This window comes from Molossus molossus, unplaced genomic scaffold (genome assembly GCF_014108415.1).
Source record: "Molossus molossus isolate mMolMol1 unplaced genomic scaffold, mMolMol1.p scaffold_m16_p_19, whole genome shotgun sequence".
Classification (NCBI taxonomy): domain Eukaryota; kingdom Metazoa; phylum Chordata; class Mammalia; order Chiroptera; family Molossidae; genus Molossus; species Molossus molossus.
In genome coordinates this window covers 36,496,946-36,518,498 of record NW_023425354.1, presented here as the reverse complement: position 1 = coordinate 36,518,498, position 21,553 = coordinate 36,496,946, and the positions used below count along the sequence as shown (strand labels likewise).

Here is a 21,553-nt window from a genome sequence, read left to right as displayed (position 1 = left end):
GCACACGCCCAGGTTTCAGGTTTGATCCCCAGATAGGGGGCATGCAGAAGGCAGCCGATTAACGTCTCTCTGTCTTGTTCTCTCCCTCTTCCTTCCTCTCTCTCTAAAAAAATCAACAAAAACATATATATGTATATATCTATACATAGATATATATTTTAATCCTCACCTGAGGACATTTTTACATTGATTTTCAGACAGAGTGGGAGGGAGGGAGAGAGAGCAAGACAGAGAGAGAAACATCAATGTGAGAGAGACACATTGATTGGCTGCCTCCTGCACAACCCCAGCCAGGGCCGGGGATCAAACCGCAACAACTGAGGTACATGCTCTTGAGAGGAGTCGAACCTATGACTCTCTGGTTCGTGGGTCGATGCTCTAACCATTGAGTCAAACTGGCCAGGGCGATAAAAACATATTTAAACACACACACACACACACACACACACACACACACAAATATGTTAAATGTACACACATTTTGACCCCTATTTTACTTCTAGGAATCTACACTAAGAGAAAAAAACACACAGATACACACACACACACACACACACACACACTCATTCATTAGCACAATGATATCTTTCTTAGCAAAAAACTGAAACCAGCTCACCATTAAATTGATTAAATAGCCTGTATCGAATACAGTAAATAATATATAAAATAAATGTATAAAACATATGTTGCTACGTGAACAAAGCAAGTTTAAGATGAGTATATACAGTGTAATCTAGTTGTTATAAGAATAAAATTTAAAGTAACACTAATATGTATGTATACACCTACGTGTGTATAAAGACAGCAGAAATATCTACCAAGCTATAATGTCATGGGGATGTGAATTCTGGGAATTTCTCTTTGTACATTTTATATTTATGCAGTGCTTGAATTTTTAACTTTGAATAACCTTGTTACTATGTTCGTAATTAGAAACCTGCAGATGTTTTCAAGTAGGTGTATATCTACTGACATGTAAAAATATCAATGATACGCTTTTAAGTAACAAATGCAGGCCAAAGCAGCAGGTTCCCAGGTTTGTGTCTTTTTATTTTTTATTTTTTTATTTTTTTATTTTTTTATCCTCACCTGAGGACATTTTTCCACTTTTTGTTCAGGTAGAGCGGGAGGGAGAGAGAGGAACAGAGAGAGAGAGAGAAACATCGATGTGAAAGGAACACATCGAGTGGCTGCCACCCACACAACCGACCAGGGCTGGGGACAAACTGCAACCAAGGTACATGCCCTTAGCGGGAACCGAACCCGGGTCTCTCAGGACCAGAGGCCGACGCTCTAACCGCTGAGCCAAACCGGCCAGGGCAGGTTTGTGTCTTTTTAAAAAAAGTTACACATATAAAAGGAAAGCAAACCTGGAAGGCTACACCAAAACACTGAAAATGGCTATTCTGGGGGGTGAGATTTTTGTGTGTTTTTTACTTTTCTCTTTGTAACTTTCATTTTTTTTTTTTTTAATCCCTACCCGAGGATATTTTTACATTTTATCTTCAGACAGAGTGGGAGGGGGGAGAGAGAGACAGAGAGAAACATCATTGTGAGAGAGCCACATCGATTGGTTGCCACCCGCATGACCCCAACAGGGGCCGGGGAAGAGCAGCAACTGAGGTACATGCCCCTGTTCAGAATTGAACCCGGGACTCTTTGGTCTGCAGGCCGATGCTCTAACCACTGAGCAATTGGCCAGGGCTCTTCTTTGTTACTTTCTCTCATGATTCCTTTTTTAAAAAAATAAGGACCGCCTTGGCCAGTTTGGCTCAGCGGGTAGAGTGTTGGCCTGCGGTTCAGAGAGACCGGGGTTCGGTTCCCGCTAAGGGCACGTACCTCGGTTGCAGTTTGTCCCCAGCCCTGGTTGGGTCGTGTGGGTGGCAGCCACTCGATGTGTCCCTTTCACGGCGATGTTTCTCTCTCTCTCCCTCCCTCCCACTCTATCTGAACAAAAAATGGAAAAATGTCCTCAGGTGAAAAAAAAAAAAAAAAAAGGACCGTATAATATTTTTTAAAAATTCTCATTCTAAAAAAAAATCTGTCTTCAATTTTCACTTTGAAACTTTTTTCAGAGCTAATTACAGGTTCAACAATGAATTGTTTTAATCTTACTTCCTCTTTCTATTTACCCTATTATTTTAATTTTGCTTTCTCTCCCCATTTACGCAATAGACTAGGTTTATTCCCACTAAAAGAAATAATCAGCAGAACAAGAGAAAAAATAGGACCGAGATAATCCACAAAAAGTGGCTGCTTCCAGCTCTGCTATGAAAAGAAACAGGGTACCATGATATCGACAGTGCCATTTCGTACGTTCAACCTACGGTTTTCAAAGAGCTTTTACATCTACACAGTTATTTGGTTCTTGAGTCTATGTAAAAGGCAGGGGACGTATAATCCTCATTTTTAAGATAAGTAGCCTGAGTCAGGAGAGGTGGGGGATGTGTCTGGGGCCTCAGATGGGTGACTGTTAGTGTTGGCTTGCACAAGGTGACATGTAGACACTAACCACATCTGGCTATTTTAATTTAATTAAAATGATGTGAAATTTAAAGTTCAGTTCCTCAGTTGCACGCGTCACATGTGGGCTCAAAGGCCACATGTGGTTAGTGGCTACTATATTGGACAGTGGCAGATATAGAATATTTCCACCAGCACAGAAGTGGTGTGATTTCCATTTTAATAACATTTTCCACTCATGTGGTGGCTCTCTACACCTCTGCTTTGCCCTTTGAAAGAAAGGAAACTATTATTGGATGATCTTCCTCTAGAAGACATGAATCTTTGAAAAACTATAGGGAAAAACTGCTGAACTAGGGTGACTGAAAGGTGGTTGGTGTAAAGACACCGGGTAGCAGGAGAGGGGCCGAGGGGCTGCAGGGCGGCGGAGGGAGCTCGGGGATTGGGCCCCGGCCCGTCTACCCTCTTCTTCTGTAATGAACTGGGACGTGAGTTCTTCCCTTGCTCCACGCTGCTGGGCTGCCTCACATCCAGGGACTGGCCTGCAGTGAAACTTGGGCTTCATAAAACAAGATGAGAAGGTAGCTGACAGGGTGACAGCGTCATGTGGCTTCGGTCCTCACCTCTGAAAAGCTGAACAGCAGACCCAGGTCAGTGTCACCTCAGGCGTCACCCAAAGAGTGCAAGTACACAATGTGATCACACATTACTTTACACTCACAGCTCGTCAGCAGAGCGGATCAGCAAATAGGGACAGGGTGTGCCATTCAGGGTTACTAACACAGGTCATCCATAGGTAAGTACCTAGATCTATCTTGGTGTGCAATATCTAATCTTGTGCTTCATGTGTTGAAATTCTACCTGAAATAGAAATACATTTTTGCAAAAGTAAATTAAAATGGTGACAGTGAAGAAAGCTGTTAATTACATGTATGAATACTATCAAAAATTCTCAATTCATGAAATAAAAAGGAAAACAGACCGACAAGATAAATATTCAGTTAGCACATTCTTAGGTAAACTTTGGGAAGAACAATATATCCTTTTGCAGCCAAACATAAAAATTTCAATAATTGAGACAGAATACAGAGATTCGATGGTAATGTAATTATCATTTTTGCAGAATCATAACATTAAAATAACCCTTTCACTGGGCTGAATTTCTTGGTTATTTGAGTCCATTCAGGCGCTGAGTCTATTAAGAGAAATCTCAACTTGGGCATCCTCCTGTCTCGTGGGAATGAGCGGGAGGCAGACTCGCAACACGGCTCCACTTTTACAGAATGAAACGGCAGTCAAGCAAACCGTCGTGCAGTTTTCACTGGGGCCCGCGTGGGGAAGGTCAGGAGTGCTTCTGAAAGCACAAGCACATACTGCTGTGTTCCCACACTCCAGAGAATAATCAGAACCCAGAGAAAAGACAGTGAACTGCTGGGCTTCAGGAAAAGGACGGTGGCCACTTGTCATCTTCCCTCAGCTAAAGATAAGCTACAGGACGCATTTTGGAACCCTCTCATCAGAACTGACACCAAATGTTCCAATGGGATGAAACAGCCGATATCACATGCTAAAGAGACAGGCGTGAACAAAAGAAAGCTTGATATTGTACTCAGCACACAACAGTCCCTATATAGCAAGACTTAGTAAAAACTATTGCTTGTACAGAAAGTAACTCATCTGCTGCAAAAGGCAGCGACTGAGAAGCCATGAAGTTCAAGTATTTCCTACATGATACCTTCTATATAAAATCTGTCACTCTGCTTCAGAAAAGATGCTGAAATGGATATGCATGCAATGGAAACATGCAGTGAAAAAAATGTGCCTCCTTCCACTGCACTTACGACAGTTCATCTGTTTAAGACTAAATGAGATGAAAGAGATAGGATACGAATCCTGGGCCAGGAAAAACATGGCTATAAAAGACATTATTGGAGGCAATTGGCAAAATCTAAATATGGACTTTGGTACAAGACTATGGTCTAATCCGATGTAAAGTTTCCTGCTTCTGATATCTGTACTGTGGTCATGTAAGAGGTCCTCCTTGTGCCCTGGCCAGTTTGGCCCAGAGTATTGGCTCGCGGACCAATGAGTCTCAGGTTTGATTCCAGTCAAGGGCATGTACCTCAGTTGCGGTTCGTCCGAAGCCCTGGTCGGGGTCGTGCAGGAGGCAACCAATCGATGTGTGTGTGTCTCTCTCTCTCCTTCCCTCCCACTCTATTTGATGATAAAGTGGAACAATATCCTTGGGTGAGGATTTAAAAAAAAAAAGAGGCTCTCCATGTTCTTAGGAAGAGCACACTGATGCATGAAGGGTCAAAGGGCTTGATGTCTGCAGTCTAGTCTCAAATATTAGAGGGGGAGGGGACAGAGCAAATGCCAAGCTATTGGTGAATCTGAGTGACAGGTATATGGGGAATCTTGTAACTTCTTACAAATGTTAAATTGCATCCAAGTAAAAAGTTAACTCATCTGTCTCTTTACATTTCTCTACGAAAACATGAAGCCCTATCTCAGAGGGATCGAGGAGACGGACTGCTCTGGATGTAGCAGAGGTCTCCGGTCTGAGGAGCCACGGTCCTCTGTTGTCAGCCCCTTGACAGTCATGCTGGATTTAGAGCTGACTCACTCCCCACAGAGCACACTCTGTTTCACGTGGTATCAGTCAGTGACGCCCAGCAGCCTGAACTACCGGCCGCAGTGCTACCTAGCCACAGTCTCCCATGCCTTTTCTGTACCTAGGTCGCCGGGCTAACGCAGCACAGAAGTCCCAAATGCCAGATGTATTCCATAAAAATATGCTCTAAGGCAGCGGTTCGGAACCTGGGGGTCGAATGCCCTTTCACGGGGGTCGCCTAAGACAGATCAGTAGCAAAATCACAGTTATGAAGCAGCAACGAAAATAATTTTATGGTTGGGGGTCACCACCACAAGAGGAGCTGTATTAAAGGGTCGCGGCATCAGGAAGGCTGGGAACCACTGCAGGGAAGAGCCTGGAATAGAGGAGCTCCTAGATGACCATTTCAAAGACAATGCCAAGTTCCCTCCCAGTCCCATGTACCGAAGTCATATGAACATCTGTTACAAAGTAAGAAGGAAATGCATTGCTGGAAGTACCCATTAGGTAGTAACACATATATACTCGGGACACGCAGTCCCTTAAAAATCGTGTGCTCATCTTACAGCTGTAAAAACATGTTTGAAGCCTGAACTGTGGCGTTTCATGTGCTTTCTACGGTTTAAAACAAGACACCGAAGGAAATACACTTTACTATCATGACATGTCATCCGCAAATTACATGTCTAACCCTTGGGCTTATTTTAGAAACTCTCCTCACTAATTTGCCTGTGTTTTTGAATAGCAAGTAATATGTTTCCAATCATGAAAGGTTACCGGGAAATTTTTGTGGTAAAAACTGGCCTTCCACTGGCATGACAAATCATCCGTCTTACTGCAATCCTTTGGGAAATAATATATATTTTTTTCATCATTGTCAGGCAGCTTTCAAACCAATTTAATAGCTACTGTACCCAAGAAGGGTTGTTTACAAATCCATTGAAAACTGATGTCACTCAAAACCACGTCAGAGGCAAAAATAATAGTACGTTGGATAAAGAAAATATTTCTTTATAATATTTTAAGACAGAATCAAACTATGTGAACTTTTCTTATAAATAATCATCCACTGGCGATTAAAGGGACCACTGTCCATTCCTCACGCATCACGCAGTTATTGCTCTCTTACCATGCGTACGGCGACACTATCAAAGAACGCGGCCATTTTCTTGGGAACAAAATTGTACTCATGTTTTTCTGAAGCCGTCTTCATGTTAAATGTCTGGGCAGCACAAAAATGGGATGGCTTTTGTACATGCTCTATTGCTTTTTCTTCCTTGTTTCCATAAACTTCACTGACCCGATTATTAGTACACCTCCAATAACAGTGATGCTGCCTTTTTTTTTGCTTTCCTCTAACTCAACCCTATATACCCTGTTTCTTAAGATCTGTCTACACCGCCCGGCCAGTGTGGCTCAGTGGCTGAGCATCAACCCATGCACCAAGAGGTGGCCGGTTTGATTCCCGGTCAGGGTACATGCCCAGGTTGTGGGTCCAATCCCTGGGGGGGGGGGGGGGGGGACACATGCAGGAGGTGACCAATCGATGTTGTCTCTCATCAATGTTTCTGTCTCTCTCTCCCTCTCCTTTCCCCTCTAAAAATCAATAAAGAAAAAAAAGATCTATCTATACCACCTTTTCTTTTACCAACTTTTTTTTCTCCTTTTTTTTTTTTTATTACCAACTTCTCTAAAACGTAACTACAAGCATTAGTGAAGTCAAACAGCAGAGAGTAGTGTAGTGGTCTCAACACAGTTTGATCACCAGATTACATGGGAGTCCAAAGCTGTTTCTTTTTGCTCCTTTAAGGGAGACAAAACTTCCCTGTACTTAAAGTTATTTAAGTGTACTTGTAAGGAAAAAATTTTTTTCAGATGACCAACTGATTATTTTGCTTTCCCCCTGCACCTGGGCCGTGGAGTGCTGCCAGAGAAATCTCCCAGATTGACAGGTGGGAAACTACAAATTTGTGCTTTTCAACCTCAGGAGACCCTTGGAGGCTGTTTGGTGATCTTCCTCGTTGTCCTTAAACAGCGGCCGTGACCATCACGGCATCAGAAGGTAACCCTCTTCCCTACACCTCAAGCTGTCTTACCACTCCCTTCACTCTCAACCAACGTTTTGCCTTCTATTTCAGAGAAAAAGAAGATCTGTTAGGAGCAATTCCGACTTTCTACCAGCCTACCTACACCCACTCCCACGCTGAGCACCCTTCCTCCTGCCCCAGAAGAGGTGGCCTAGAGCTCGGGGCCCCTCTTCTCACTTCCTCCAACATCTCCAATCCCCACAAATATGCCCATGTCTTGCCTTACCCATCTGTTCTTAAAAAATTTTTTTTAATCCTCACCCAAGGACATTTTTTCCCATTAAGTTTTAGAGAGAGTGGAAGGGAGGGGGAGAAGGAAGAGAGAGAGAAAGAGAGAAACATTGATGTGAGAGAGACATGCCCCCAACCAGGGCCAGGAATTGAACCTGCAACGCACGTACTTGTCCTTGACCAGGAATCGAATCTGAGACCCTTTGGTGTGTGAGCCAACACTCTAACCAATGAGCCACACTGACCAGGGTGTTGCCTCACACATCTTTGAAAACAAATGACATAACACCTTGCATCAAATCTGCAGCCCCTCTACCTAATAAGCCCTCCTTCCTGCCCTTCACAGCTATGATTCTGGAACAAACCACGCCCACTCCATCCATTAGCTCCCTGTAACCCAGCGAACACCTGCCCTATCCAACTCCTCCAGTCACCAATCCACTGGATTCGTCCCCCCGCGGCTGATGTGGCCTCTCCACAGCATCCACTGCTGCTGAAGCCGTCTTCCAAAAACCCTCTCCTGTTTTCTCTCATACCATTACTTTCCGGTTCATCCATTTCTGTATGGACTCTTCCTCCAATAAAACACCTAGGTGTTAGGGCTGTCTGTGGGAGCAGAAATTTCAAAACCACCGTTTGAAAAACACTTCATAAAATGTAACGCTTTACATCGGTTCGTATCTTTTAACCAAGTCATCCTACACCTCTAGGATCCACGTTAAGAAAACAGTGGAATCATAAATAAAGGAAATAGCCCTCGCCCAGAAATGTTAAAGGCAATGTTATTTGTAATTGTAATAAGACACTATGCTTGAACTAATGTGAAATGGAAAAAAATCTGATGCAAAACTGTCTATACAGTGGTATCTAAACTGTGTGGAAAGTCCATGCGGCTCTGGCTGGTTTGGCTCAGCGGTTAGAGCATCGCCCATGGATCAATGAGTCTCAGGTTTGATTCTGGTCAAGGGCAGGTACCTTGGTTGCGGTTTGTCCCCGGCCCTGGTCGGGTCCTGGGGGGGAGGGCAGCCAGTTCATGGGTCTCTCTCATATTGATGTTTCTCTTTCTCTCTCTCCCTCCCTCTCACTCTATCTGATGACAAATGAAAAAATATCCTCGGGTGAGGGTAAAAAAAAAGAATGTCTATGCATACGAAAAAATCTGAAAGGAAATATTCCAAATGTTAACAGTGCTTTCCTTAGAAAATGAGAACTGAATTATGGGTGAATCATATAGTCTTTATATATTCCTGTACTTTCCAAGTTTTCCACGAGATCATTTACACACGGGGAGAGAGAAAAGAACGCATGTACGAGAAACAAATCCCACGCGGGGCCCAAACTCGTTTTGAAAGGCGGTGTTCACCTCCACTTCTCACTACACATTCTCTAACCTCACGCACTCCGGCAGCATCAAGTCTCATCATGGACCGACGACCCTGACGCCGCTGTCCCTCATGCACGGCCCTCTTCTGAGCTTCCGGACGGCGCTTCCGCGCGGCCTCACGACAGTTCCGTGTGATGGATCACAGAGCCACAGCCTTGAGGTGGCGGCTGACCTGCCTTACTTTCCACCCCACGCTCCAAATACCCCATCCTCTCGTCTCGCTAAACAGCACCAACAGCCCCAAATTCCTACTTTGGGTAATCAGGCGAGTCAGACTAGACCCTTGCTCCACTGATATCCAACCAAATACCAAGGGCAGTGAGGTCTACCTCGTCAACAGATACGAAAGCCCTGCCCCTCCCTCCCTCCCACTGCCTCAGCAGTGTCACTGTAGCTTTCAGTCATTTCCTAGCGGTCTTTCTACCGCCAGCTTCTGCCACGTGCTAATATGGAGTAGGGCAGTCGTAGTTTACAGGTGTTTGGATGCAAAGTAATCCAATGATTAATAGATAATAACAGAAGAATAAACTCCGTGTATCGCATACTCACAACTGTAAACCTACTTCTGCCCCACCCTGTATATTTTGGTCATCATAACACAGGCATTTTTCTGAAATGTAAAATCTGATCATTCCCCCATTTGAAATCCTTCAGTGGGTTCCTAGCACCATATAATGAAATAAAACATCCTGAGCATGGGACTTGGTGAACTTATTTCCTCCACGTCCACTTGTAAACTTAACTATTCCTCCTTACTCCGGTGTTTCCCCCGGAAAGTTCCCTTTGCCCCTGCACCCCAACAGTTAGATGCGTCCTCCTCCGAGTTACGGCAGCATGCCATCCGGATCTCTGTCACAGCACGGACCATGCTGCTGTAATTAGGCCTATGTCTGTCTTTTCCTCCAGATTTAGGTTAAATGTGGGCACAGATTGGAGTCTGTTCCTCCCCTAAACAGAGCATACAGCTGGTGAATTACTAAATGTATGAAATGTTTAAATGAATAAATGGTTGAGTTCACAAACAAAGTACAGGATGAATTCAATAGTTATGGTTTGTTTGTTTTTTCACACAACTGAACCAATGCTCTAAGAATGAATATGTACAAGATGGTAAATTTACCCAATAAATTATTGAAACAATAAGTTCAACATGATGAAGTGCGGCATCTGCCTTCAGTTTACGTAGTTATTTTGCAGTGATGCTGAAAATATGCGAGTTTCAACTTAGTCCGTAAGAATTTCCCCCCCGCGTTTCTCTCTCTGTGAGGCACGTGTTTCGAAGTCACCTTTCCTAGCCACCAATTTCAACTACAGGAAAAAATGACCGTGGTTCCTTAAAAAAGAGAAAAAAGTCACACACTCTTTTTACTAGCAGTGTCAACTACTGGAATCAGTCTAAACTAAGGAAAAATAAAATCTAATTTTCACCTAATACAGAGTTTCTTTTCCATTCATTCCAAATGCATGAGAATTTTCATTTCTTAATCAGAATTATCATGAGAATCTAACTCATAAGGGGTTATGAAGAGACAAAATTGAATCCTGACAGAGTAGGGACTATTGAAAACTTATAAAACTTTGAAAACCAGATCTCTTCCTTGCTTAACTATTTAAAATTCCTCACAAGTGAGTCACCTTCCTTAAAAAAAAAAAAAAGGCAAACTTCCACCTGACATAAACCCGAATGTGAAGAACTTTCTAAGGAAAGTTCAACTAAGGAAATCAACTTCAGTTTCTTCTGGCCTAAAGGAGAAAACCCTTGATGAAGCCAACAGCAAACAACAAATTACCCCAAAATAATTTTTGCTTCACTTTGGGATACGCTATATACTTTGTGCGGTGGTGACAGATTTAATTTTATTTGACAAACTAATATCAGAATTAGTTTGCACTTCCTACACACAAACCAACTGAGCCAGTTAAGCAGAACCTGGGATTAAAAACACCCCATAAATGTGCAAGTCTTGAAGGCATCTGAGACTCAAGAATGAAATCAGAAAGTAATGTGAAGAGAAGTCATAAATATAGGGTAAAGGTTGAATAGGCACAATAAAGTCTGTAACCATAGCTACAGAGCACAGGAATTGGAGGTAGGGAATTGGGGTACCTTGCTGGGTAGGAGTGCCCTGCCTGAATCCACACACTGTACTGAGTTGCTGTATTGTGGTAACTATGAGATACCAATGCATGATGCACAAGTGTGTATGTATGTGTGTGCAAATGTAGCCCCCCACACACATTCTATAATTGGCAGTTGCTCTTCTAGTCTCTGCAGATCCGCTGAAGTAATGACATACCTTCAGCAGGTAGTAACAGAATTGTTGATTAACTCTTATTGGCTGCAATAAGGTTCATGACGGCATTCCCAAGGTCAAAAGACTTCCATCAATTCTTAATTGCTTGCTGATTTTTCTACTGCTTCCTCAATCATTTCTCTGAAGGCTTCTTGCTGTCTTTTTTATTTTATTTATGTATTTACTCTTCTTTCATAATTGAGACTTTATTGTTTGTTTTGAAGATAAGTACACAGACATTTCAATTTGTACACAAGTCTTAACATATGAACCCAAAACGTGAAGCCATGTAGTTTTGATTCTTTTCTAAACTGCTATTCCAGTGACTTTCCAGCTTGAGATTTGGAGGCTAATTTTCCTTAATAGAGTATCAAGTACCAGTATCTTCAAATGTTGACACACTGTTACATCAAAGTCGCACTAATTCGCAATTTAGTATCATACATGCTACAGGGTTAAAGTTTCAATCTTCCCCAGTACATTAACAAAGTTGCTAGAAAAACTGGACTGCCACACCAAAGGTGTTACAGAGTGCAGGACTTCGGACAGGGAGAGCCGAGATCAAGGAGTGCTTTTCTTTAGGAAACATTTATACCAAAAACATGGGAATAGAAGTAATTTAAAACATGCAAGACACGTTAAATGCACGACAGACTCCAAGTTGCCATTTAGCATGTGTTGTATTACAGGACATAAAAACTACCCCCATCTATGGATGCTAAGCTGACAGCAAGACAACCGAAGCCTCCTGTATTCAATATCCCACTATTTTCTGGTTGTAGCAACAAATAAAATATAAACAACCAGCAAATGATTTCACCTCTTAAAGCATTTACACTTTAAAAAATGGGAAGTGGTGGAATTCCCTTTTTATTAAAAATCTTCACTCAAGGACATTTTTGCACTTATCTTCAGATAGAGTGGGAGGCAGAGAGGAAGACAGACAGAAACATCGACGTGAGAGAGACACATCAAGTGGTTGCCACCCAAACAACCCCAACCAGGGCTGGGGACCAACCACAACCAAGGTACATGCCTTAGCAGGAACCGAACCCGGGACTCTCTGGTCCACGAGCCGACGCTCTAACTGCTGAGCCAAACCGGCCAGGGCTGAATTCCCTCCTTCTTAAAAATGTTTCTAGAGTAACTAAAAAGCTTGCATTTACAAAAACAATGGTTGATAAAAATACTCCTCTGGATTGTACCAGAAGGGAGACAGCCCACCGGAGATGTGGTATACGACATTCATCAGACCTGGCTTCTTTCTCTCCCGCTTCACCCGAGGCTGGGCTCCCCGTTTTTCGTTGCTCGGTTTTCCGTGGGTAGCTCTCCTTTCGGTTCCTGGTCAGCCACTTCGGCCTGCTTTCCCTCTGTGCCCTTTCATCTGCATTTTTCTGTCTGCAGATTCATCCTTTCCCGCTGCCTTTTTGGGCTTCGTTTCCACTTTTGCAGGAGCGGGTTTGGCTGACAACCTCGCTGACCTCCTCATGGGCTCCTTCTTCCCCGCTCCCTCGGCGGAGCGGACCTTCCTCCTGAGCATCACGGCAGCGGGGCGGGCGCATGCTGGGTGCCGAGGGCCACGGCGTGCCTCGTGGCTCCTTGAACCTGGACTGCCTCTGTCCTTTTTATTTTAAAACACATTCTACTGAAGCATGACGTACACATAGAGAAGCTGATGAGGTACCAAAGTGAACACACCTGTGTGACATTCCTATGCCAAGATTTCTACCAGCGGCCCCAGAAGCCCTCCTTTGGCCTCCTCCTCTTCGCTGCCCCCCTCCCTCCTCTCTGAAATTAACATTATCCTGACCTCTAACACCAGATTCATGTTGCTTGTTCTCTCATTTATATAGACGGACGCAGAGCGTAGGTATTGCTTTGCATCTCCCTTCTTCTGCTCAGTGTTATGATCGTGAGATTAATTCATGTTGACACACGTAGCTGGAGTTCATTCATTTCTGTTATCTAGTTATTCTATTGTATGAACAGCACAATTTACTTTTCTGTCCCACTACTGACATTCTTCCCAAGTTTGGGCTCTTATTCCTTATTGCATTTTTTTTTTTAAATCCTCACCCGAGGATATTTTTCCATTTATCTTCAGATAGAGAGGGAGAAAGGTAGGGAGGGAGAAAGAGAGGAATGAAGTATCGATGTGAGAGAGACACGACTGGTTGCCTCTCACGCCAACCACAACCAAGGTATCCACCCTTGACCGGAATCAAAGCCGCGACTCTTTGGTCGGCGGGCCGATGCTCCAACCGCTGAGCAAAACCGGCCAGGGCTCCTTACTGCATTTTAACAACTAGTACTCTTTACGTCTTCATTGCAAGTCTAGCAGTCTTTTTTTTTTTTTTTTGGCATGCTTCCTATCATTCAGTCAAAAATGTTTTGTCAACTATTACAGATCAAAACAGTTCTTCAGTACCCAAACTAAATAACCAAACAAGAGGCCACAGCAGAGTAGACAACACACGTTGCAAACACACCAGCTCAGAAGAGTGTGGCGCAGACTTCTGTGAATGAGCCTGAGGCACCAAGCCTCGTTGGCCCAGCCACAGTCAGCTGCAGGGCTGGCTTCCATTCCTGAGAGTGTCTTCATTCTCATTCCCTTGTTCTCCTTTTACGCCCACTAGTAAGGAGGATATTTCAGAACAAACAGCATTATAAAGACAGCACTGAACTGAGCCGCTTTAAATAGAATATATCTTAGTTGCCATCAATGAGAATGTGCATGCAGATGCTATTCACGGGTGATGGTTTTTGGAAACAGCGAGGGCCATGCAGCTCAGGTGGTTAGTGAAGCCACCTTCCTCAGACCCACAGGAACTTTTGGGGGGCGTGTGACAGAGAGGCAGTTCAGACTGCAGGCATAGGCACCTCCATTCCTCCCCACCCGCTCACCACTGCTGCCCGATTCCAGGGCATCCCATCTCCGTCGAGGGTCTCACCTCTGGCATTAGACCCTCTCTTCTCTCAAACTTCTCCACCCTGCCTCCTTCCCATCATCATTTACTCACACTCAACTCCCCAGACTTACACGTAACAGGAAAACAGATCTCCACCTACACCCTCCTCTAGCTATGACCTTCTCCCCTCCCCTTCGGAGCAAACCTCCGGCAAGCCTCGGCACCGCCTCCGGCTCTTCGCCCGCCCCACGCAACAAGAGCCACTCTCGGTGGTCACCCGCGCCCTCCGCGATGCTGCCTGGGTGGACACGTCCTCACCTCACCTTCCCTGCCCTCTCTGTAGTGCTCCACTCCGCCAACCACACTTCTCTTTTGACCCCTGCGATATCACACTCTCCTGTTTGCTTCCAACCTCTCCGGATGCTCCTCGCCATGAACCCGCTGGCGTGCTTCTTCTGACGGTCCCTTAACTACGGGCGTTCTTCGGGGTTCGGTCCCTGGGGCTTTTCCCAGACTCAAAGCTCTTTTCTGGTCATCTATGTCTCACAGCACACCCCACGGGCCCTCAATCCCAGCATGAGGGATGTGCTGACACACGTTCTCCTTTCCCCAACGTCTGCACAGTCAGCGCCCCCCGTCTACATCACTGCCCCCCAACTTCCTCCAGGTGTAAGCCAGGGTAGTAGCTATGGGCTTTGAAGTCACACCAATCTGGTCTCAAATGCAAACTGCCTTTTAATTAGCTACGTGTGTGACTCTGAGGAAGTCTTTCTCTCTCTCTGAACACATGTTCCACGTCCATGTAATGAGGATGACACCATCTTGGAAGCGTGAATAGATTCGAAGAGATGAATGAATGAAGGGGCTTGATGATTAAGAACCAAGCGAACACAGTGCCTGATGGCTGGTGGCTGCTTCGATCGTCAGCCAGCTCCCCACTTTCCCTTTTGTGGACACAGTCCTATCTCCCTGGCCATACACCCTTGAGAGCGAGCTCTCCGACAGGAACCTCCAAACCTGCTGACTCGGCTTCTCACTGTCCCTGAGCACATCCTGCCATCACAGAGGCACCGAGCACGGACTGTCCTCCCCGCCACCCTTACTTCACGCACACCTACGTCTTACTCGTCTCCGACACCCCGCCCAATACTAGACCTGTGAAAGGCCTCGCTCGGTCACTGACGCCCACGGAAACACCCTTCTGGTCTGAACTGTACAGCACTGGTACTAACGGCCTGGCATGTGTTACATGCTACTCCATTGGGGGGGGCCCATACTTTGTCAATGCCCTTTTTTTTTATTTACTCAATTACATATATCATTAACTTCTTATAGGGAGTTATATACAGTTCTTCGTATACAGTCTCCAGTGAACAGTTTTAAGTAACACCCATTGACGACTGAGAGAGCTCAATCTCCTCTGATCTGTTAAAGCTGAAGGCATAAACATCATTTAATACACTCAACTACTCCCTTAGAATGTGTATGCAGATAGCCAGCAGGTGAGAGGCTGGGACTCAGAGACCAGTCTCCCAGATGCACTACATCCCTTTACAACACGTCTCCCAGGAACCTCCTGAGAAAGAACACCTGTTCAGCGAGTGAACGTTCAAATTCTGTTGCAATAAATCCCCATGACCAGCAGCTCACTGCGTCCTTGGGGAACCCATTTGATGTCTAGGTGGCAGCTGCTTTGTTTACATTATTTATATAAAAAAATTATTTTTTCTTTATTGACTTTTCAGAGAGAGAGGAAGGGAGAGGGAGAGATAGAAACATGTATGAGAGAGAACATCGACTGGCTGCCTCCTGCCTGCACCCCACTGGGGATCTGGCCCACAACCTGGGCATGTGCCCTGACCGGGAATCAAACCGGTGACCTCCTGGTGCATGGGTCAATGCTCAACCAGTGAGCCATTCCACCCAGGCAGCTACTTTGTTTTTAAAGCAATCTCAAACTTACAACAAAAGCTGCAAGTACCTTCTCTTCCTAAGAGTGGTAACTTGCCGACCTGAAGCCCTACCCCCATTTGTACCTCCTACAACAATACCATACTCCTTCACAACCACCACACAATCATCACATTAGGAAACTAGCAGCTGATACATTTACTAACAATGACTTCGCAAACCCCATTCAAACTCCAGTCTCCGTAACATCCTTGATAGCCAAAGAATCCAGGTCAGAACCATGCTTTCCCTTTCCTTGTGTCTCTAATCTCATTCTAGAAGACATCCTCAATCTTCCCTCGATTTCCATGAACTCGACACTTCTGAAAATTATGTGGTGGACTGTCCTGCGCTGTGAATTGGCCAGGTGTTTCCTGATTAGATCAGGTTATGCACCTTTAGCGGGAATGTCACAGAAGTGATGCTGTGTTCTCACCGCCTCTGTGCACATGGCAGGTGTTCTGATTCTCCCAGGATTGATTGGGCTCCTTCTGATCACTTCTTGAGGTAGTGCCTGCCTGTCTTCTCCACTGCAACAATATTCCTTGTTTTTCCCCCATTGATATTAATTGATGAGCATTTTGTGGGCAGATACTAAGTAAATACCTCACTCCTCACCAAATTTCAAGTTTTTTACTTATAAACTAGTGAGTATGGAAGTATGGACTCGTGGTTACCCACTTCAATCTGATACTCAGACGGACCCAGAGGTAGCGAGTGGGAGCTCCTTCAAGCTGTCCGTACCTTCTATACATTTTCCTCTATTCTTTGCGGACTTTCTTGCTTTCTGACACGGCACGATGCCCCTGGATCATCTTGGTTTTGTTTTATTTTTTGTCTTAAAGCACAAAGAGATGTCACTCACCTCCCTATTTACAAACTATTTCATTAACTATATCCTATATCATGACAAACCTATGGAACCTTTTTCTTTCAGTGTGATTTACAATATTCCACAATGTGGATGGACAGAAGCTCCGCCTACATTATTGCTTCAGACCTGGCTGTTCATCTGGACCCTCTATGACACTCTTTGTAATAAAGTGGCCAACATAAGAAAATGTTTTTTATCTGTGGGCCACTCTAGCAAATTGATCAAACCTGAGGAAGGGTCATGGGAACCTCTAGTTTATAGCTGGCGGGTGAGAAGCACTTGCGACTGGTGTCTGACGTAGAGGGCAGAATTGTGGGACTGAGCCCTTGACCTGTGGGATCTGACACTATCTCCATGTGGATAACACCAGAATTGTGCACATTAAATTTGTAAGAAACAGCTGGTGTCCACTAGATTTAGAGAATTCTTGGTGGCACTGGAAAACACTTCAGAGTTTTCACGTCCTATGACTTGTCCCTCCAGTCATTCTTTTTTTTTTTTTTAAGTCCTTATCTGAGGATATTTTTTCCACTGATTTTCAGACAGAGTGGGAGGGAGGGAAAGAGATATATACAGAGAGAAACGTCGACATGAGAGAGACACATTGATTGGCTGCCTCCTGCACAACCCAACCAGGGCCCGGTATCGAACTGCAACCGAGGCACGTGCCCTTGACTGGAATCAATCCCGCGACTCTTTGGTCCTCAGGCCGACACTTTAACCACTGCGCCAAACCGGCTAGGGCTCCAGTCATCCTTAAGTGACATAATTTCAAGTGCCCCAATCACACTGAGCCTTCTTTTCAGAATGAACACCATTCTGTCTACAAGGATTGTTTCAAAAATGTATGTGTGCGTGTGTGTGTGTGTAATTTTAAATATATATAAACATTACTATTTAAAATTTTAAATATACATGGCACTCTACAATATAACTTTATATATCTATAATTATGTATATCTGGTACTCTAATATTCTGGCCCTAAAATTCATCCCTCCCTAAAAGAATCAGGCTTTGTTCAGGTTGTCTACTGACTCCCTTCCACACAGTCATGTGCTTCGGAAAAGTGACCTCCATCCTCAGCTCCTGACTATTCCAAAACAACCATGACCACCACATTCCTGGGAGCCAGGGTTTAGTCATTTGCACGTGACCAAATGCTGACCAATGAAATGTGAGGAAGTCTTCCAGGGGCTTCCTAAGAAAAAAGCACAAGACAAGCAGGTGGTTCCCTCTCCTTCCTCAGGAGGTTACTGTGTTTGGAAGGGATGCACAGAACCACAGAACCACTTTGACTACCTCCCATTAGCCTGAGGACGAAACCAGCACAAGGGCAGGGCTGAGATAATCATCACAGACCAGTGGAGCCAGAACACTTAAGGACTGGCCAAAGCTGCTCTTACCACCAGACTTCTGGTTGTGAGAGATAATATGTTTGCTTTTTGTTTGGTCAGGTGTCTTTAAGTTGCCGCCAACAGCATTCTAATGGATACAGGTAGAATGGGAACTATGCACCCCTCCAGGGGAGGTATAAGAAGACTGAATTTTTGATAGAGGCGAGGCTGATGCCTACTATAATCTACTAAAATCCTAATCTCTGGCACTCCTACAATGTTACTTGATCTTATATTGTTGCCGCTCAGTAGAGAACTAGAGATTTATTTGTTTACATTGCCAGTTTAAGTAAGTTTGTTTTGAGTGGGGAATAAGAAAGGAAGTTACAGAATTGCTACTTGGTTGCAAAGCAATACAGCTAAGAAGAGAGGAAAAGGAGAAGAATAAATATGGAGCTAGGATACAGGAGATTTTTGCTGCAGTAATAACTGTGCCACTAGTGAAGAATCCTGGACAAACCACTTACTGTGTCCCTAACTTTATGCATTTGTACATCAGTGAGATAACTTCAAGGTCCCTTTCTGGCATTAACATTCTATAAGTCAGAGACTTCATTAGAGAATTTATGACTCAGAATTCTTTTATTGCTTGAGGCATAAAATCAGACCCCCCCCCCAAAAAAAAGCCCCCCAAAATCAGGGGAAGTCTATTAGTTGTTATAGAGATTGACTTATTTCAAATCAACAAAACACTGCTCTTGGGCTGCCTACTCCAAGAAACAGCTTTGCTATGCTACAGATCAAGACAGGACTCTTCATTCGTGTACACTATCGCTAAAGGAAAAGTGTAGAAAGTAACTGCCAAGTCCACACTCCATTCACCAACTTGACAAAAACAAACACTTCGAACAGCCACCACCGACCTGGGGAATTCTGGCAGCTAAGTGAGAGGAACCCCAGATACTTAAAAGTATGCTCTCACCCTGAAGTGATTGCAAGACGTGTGTGTAGTCCCTTTGATCACTTCCCAGGGTACTTAAAGTCCGAATCAATCCTTCATTTCCCAAGGCCCTTTACAAAGCTGCCCCCGACTAGTGCTCCACCATCACCTGCCCCGCTCTGCCTGGAGAATCCAGCCTCAGTGGAGGCCCTGCAGTTTCTGAAACATACCAAGCACCCATCTGTCTGTCAGCATCTCACTCCTCCCTCCCTCTCTCGTGATCCTGCCTGGCCTGTGCCACCCTTTCCTATCTGATCCCTCCCACTCACCCCTCGATTGCTCAACCTTCTAATCTTTTTTTTTTAATCCTCACCCGAGGACATTTCTCCCATTTCTTGCTCAGGTAGAGTGGGAGGGAGAGAGAGGAAGAGAGAGAGAGAAACATCGACGTGAAGGGACACATCGAGTGGCTGCCACCCGCACGACCAACCAGGGCCAGGGACAAACTGCAACCGAGGTGCGCGCCCTTAGCGGGAACCGAACCCGGGTCTCTCTGGACCGCAGGCCGACGCTCTAACCGCTGAGCCAAACCGGCCAGGGCCAACCTTCTCGTCTTAAAGCCAACTTCCTCATAAAATGCATTCTGCGGCCGTTCCCCTGACGAGGAACACTGCTCTTTCCTTTACACACTTGTTACTACTTGTAACTATTCTTTCATTGTATACCAGGTTTGCATGTCTCCCCAGGTGGTCCATCAGCTCAATGGGAGCAGAAACCATGTCTGTTTGGGTTGTCCCTGCGTCCCCAGAAAAGAATGAAGACATGGTTGGCATCACACTTTCAAAGGCAACTTAATGACATAGAAAAATGCTTAAGAACTGTGTTATATGAGAAAACTGTTTACAAAATTATATCTTGTATAAGCAGGAAGATTCCAAATTTTAAAATATATACAGTTATGCCCTGGCCAGTTTGGCTCAGCGGTTAGGGCATCAGCCCACAGACCAGAGAGTCACGGGTTCAATTCCCGTCAAGGGCACGTACCTCAGTTGCGGTTCAGTCCCGGGCCCTGGTCTGGGTTGTGCGGGTGGCAGTCACTCGATGTGTCTCTGCAGCATCAATATTTCTCTCTTTATCTCCCTCTCTCTGTCTCCCTCCCACTCTTTCTGTAGATAAATGGAAAAATTTCCTCAGGTGAGGATTAAAAAAAAATCTATCTATATACAGTTATATATGTACAAAAGATTGTAAGGAAATATATTAAAGTATTAACAAGGATGATGATACCTTTTTGAGTGGAGAAATCTGGTGACAAATAATATAAAGTACACTGCACAATACAATATACAGATGATGGATCACAGAGTTGTACCCCTGAAACCTACAAAGTTTTATTAATCAATGTCACCCAAGAAATTCAATAAAAAATTAATTTTAAAATAATGGGGGGAAAAGGAAATAGTATCAAGTATGCTAAAAGGGCACAAGTGTAACCAAAGGTCGAAAGCACAGAAAACATGTTGTATGGTGAAGATAAAAGCGGGACTGTACAATAAGTAAATTGATTTAATAATCATAACAGAACTAAGAACGCTGATGACTTGAGTAAGTTGTGACACATTTGTTAACACACCAGCCCGCTCACATTAGTGTCACACCCCATTTAGCTTTAACAGAACACACGTGTGTAGTGAAACACCATTAGCCTAGCGTGGTGGCTCCTGGCTGCATCAGAGAACCACCTGGGCATTGATGAGGCTTTCGTCCATCAGAATCTCCAGAGCTAGAGTCCAGGGAATCTGTATATTTTTACAGCTGGGTAATTCTGATACAACAGCAAATCTGAGAACCCTCAGCCTAGGATAAATCAAGAAGTTAAAGAGGAGGTTCCTGTCCAGTCAAGGTGCAGATAACACGGGAACCTAAGAGGCAGGATGCAAACAGGAGGGGCTTCTGCCAAGAGCAGCTGCCACTGCACACCAACAAGCCATCATAATGTGCGCACGGTGTGGAAAAATCCGCTCGGCATGCTTTGGTTCGTTCCAACCACACCAATAATTCAAATACCAAGGGCAGCAATACGTTTTAGAGTAGCACCTTACCTACTCAGAACTCTGCTTCGGCCAACATGCCTTTCTAGCCAAACACATCAAAACAATCAAAAAATACCTCTGAGCAGAAAAGATAAAAAACAGACATTGCAAAACTTCTGAACCACGACCTACACACCCAAAACAACTCCTCCGTCTCCCTCAGAACACACCCTCTCCTTCTTCATGCTCCCTCTATGAGCTCATCCCGGAGCAGATCAGATTTGTAAACGAAGAGAGGAGAGAGAATTCACAGAGAGGTGTGCTGAGAGAGACAACAGAAAGCCACCTATGTGCTTTACAACATTAAATTGTTTAGCCCGGCCAGTGTGGCTCAGTGGTTGAGCACCGACCCGTGCACCAAAAGGTCTCCGGTTTGATT

At 44.5% G+C, this 21,553-nt stretch overlaps 1 protein-coding gene and 1 pseudogene across 1 annotated transcript in view; both read right to left on the bottom strand.

Moving 5' to 3' along the window:
* The window catches only part of LOC118633987, a 55,761-nt pseudogene extending 43,148 nt beyond the window's left edge, over window positions 1-12,613 (bottom strand).
* The window catches only part of MYO1D (myosin ID), a 327,233-nt gene that overhangs the window by 293,690 nt on the left and 11,990 nt on the right, over window positions 1-21,553 (bottom strand). The window lies entirely within an intron of this gene.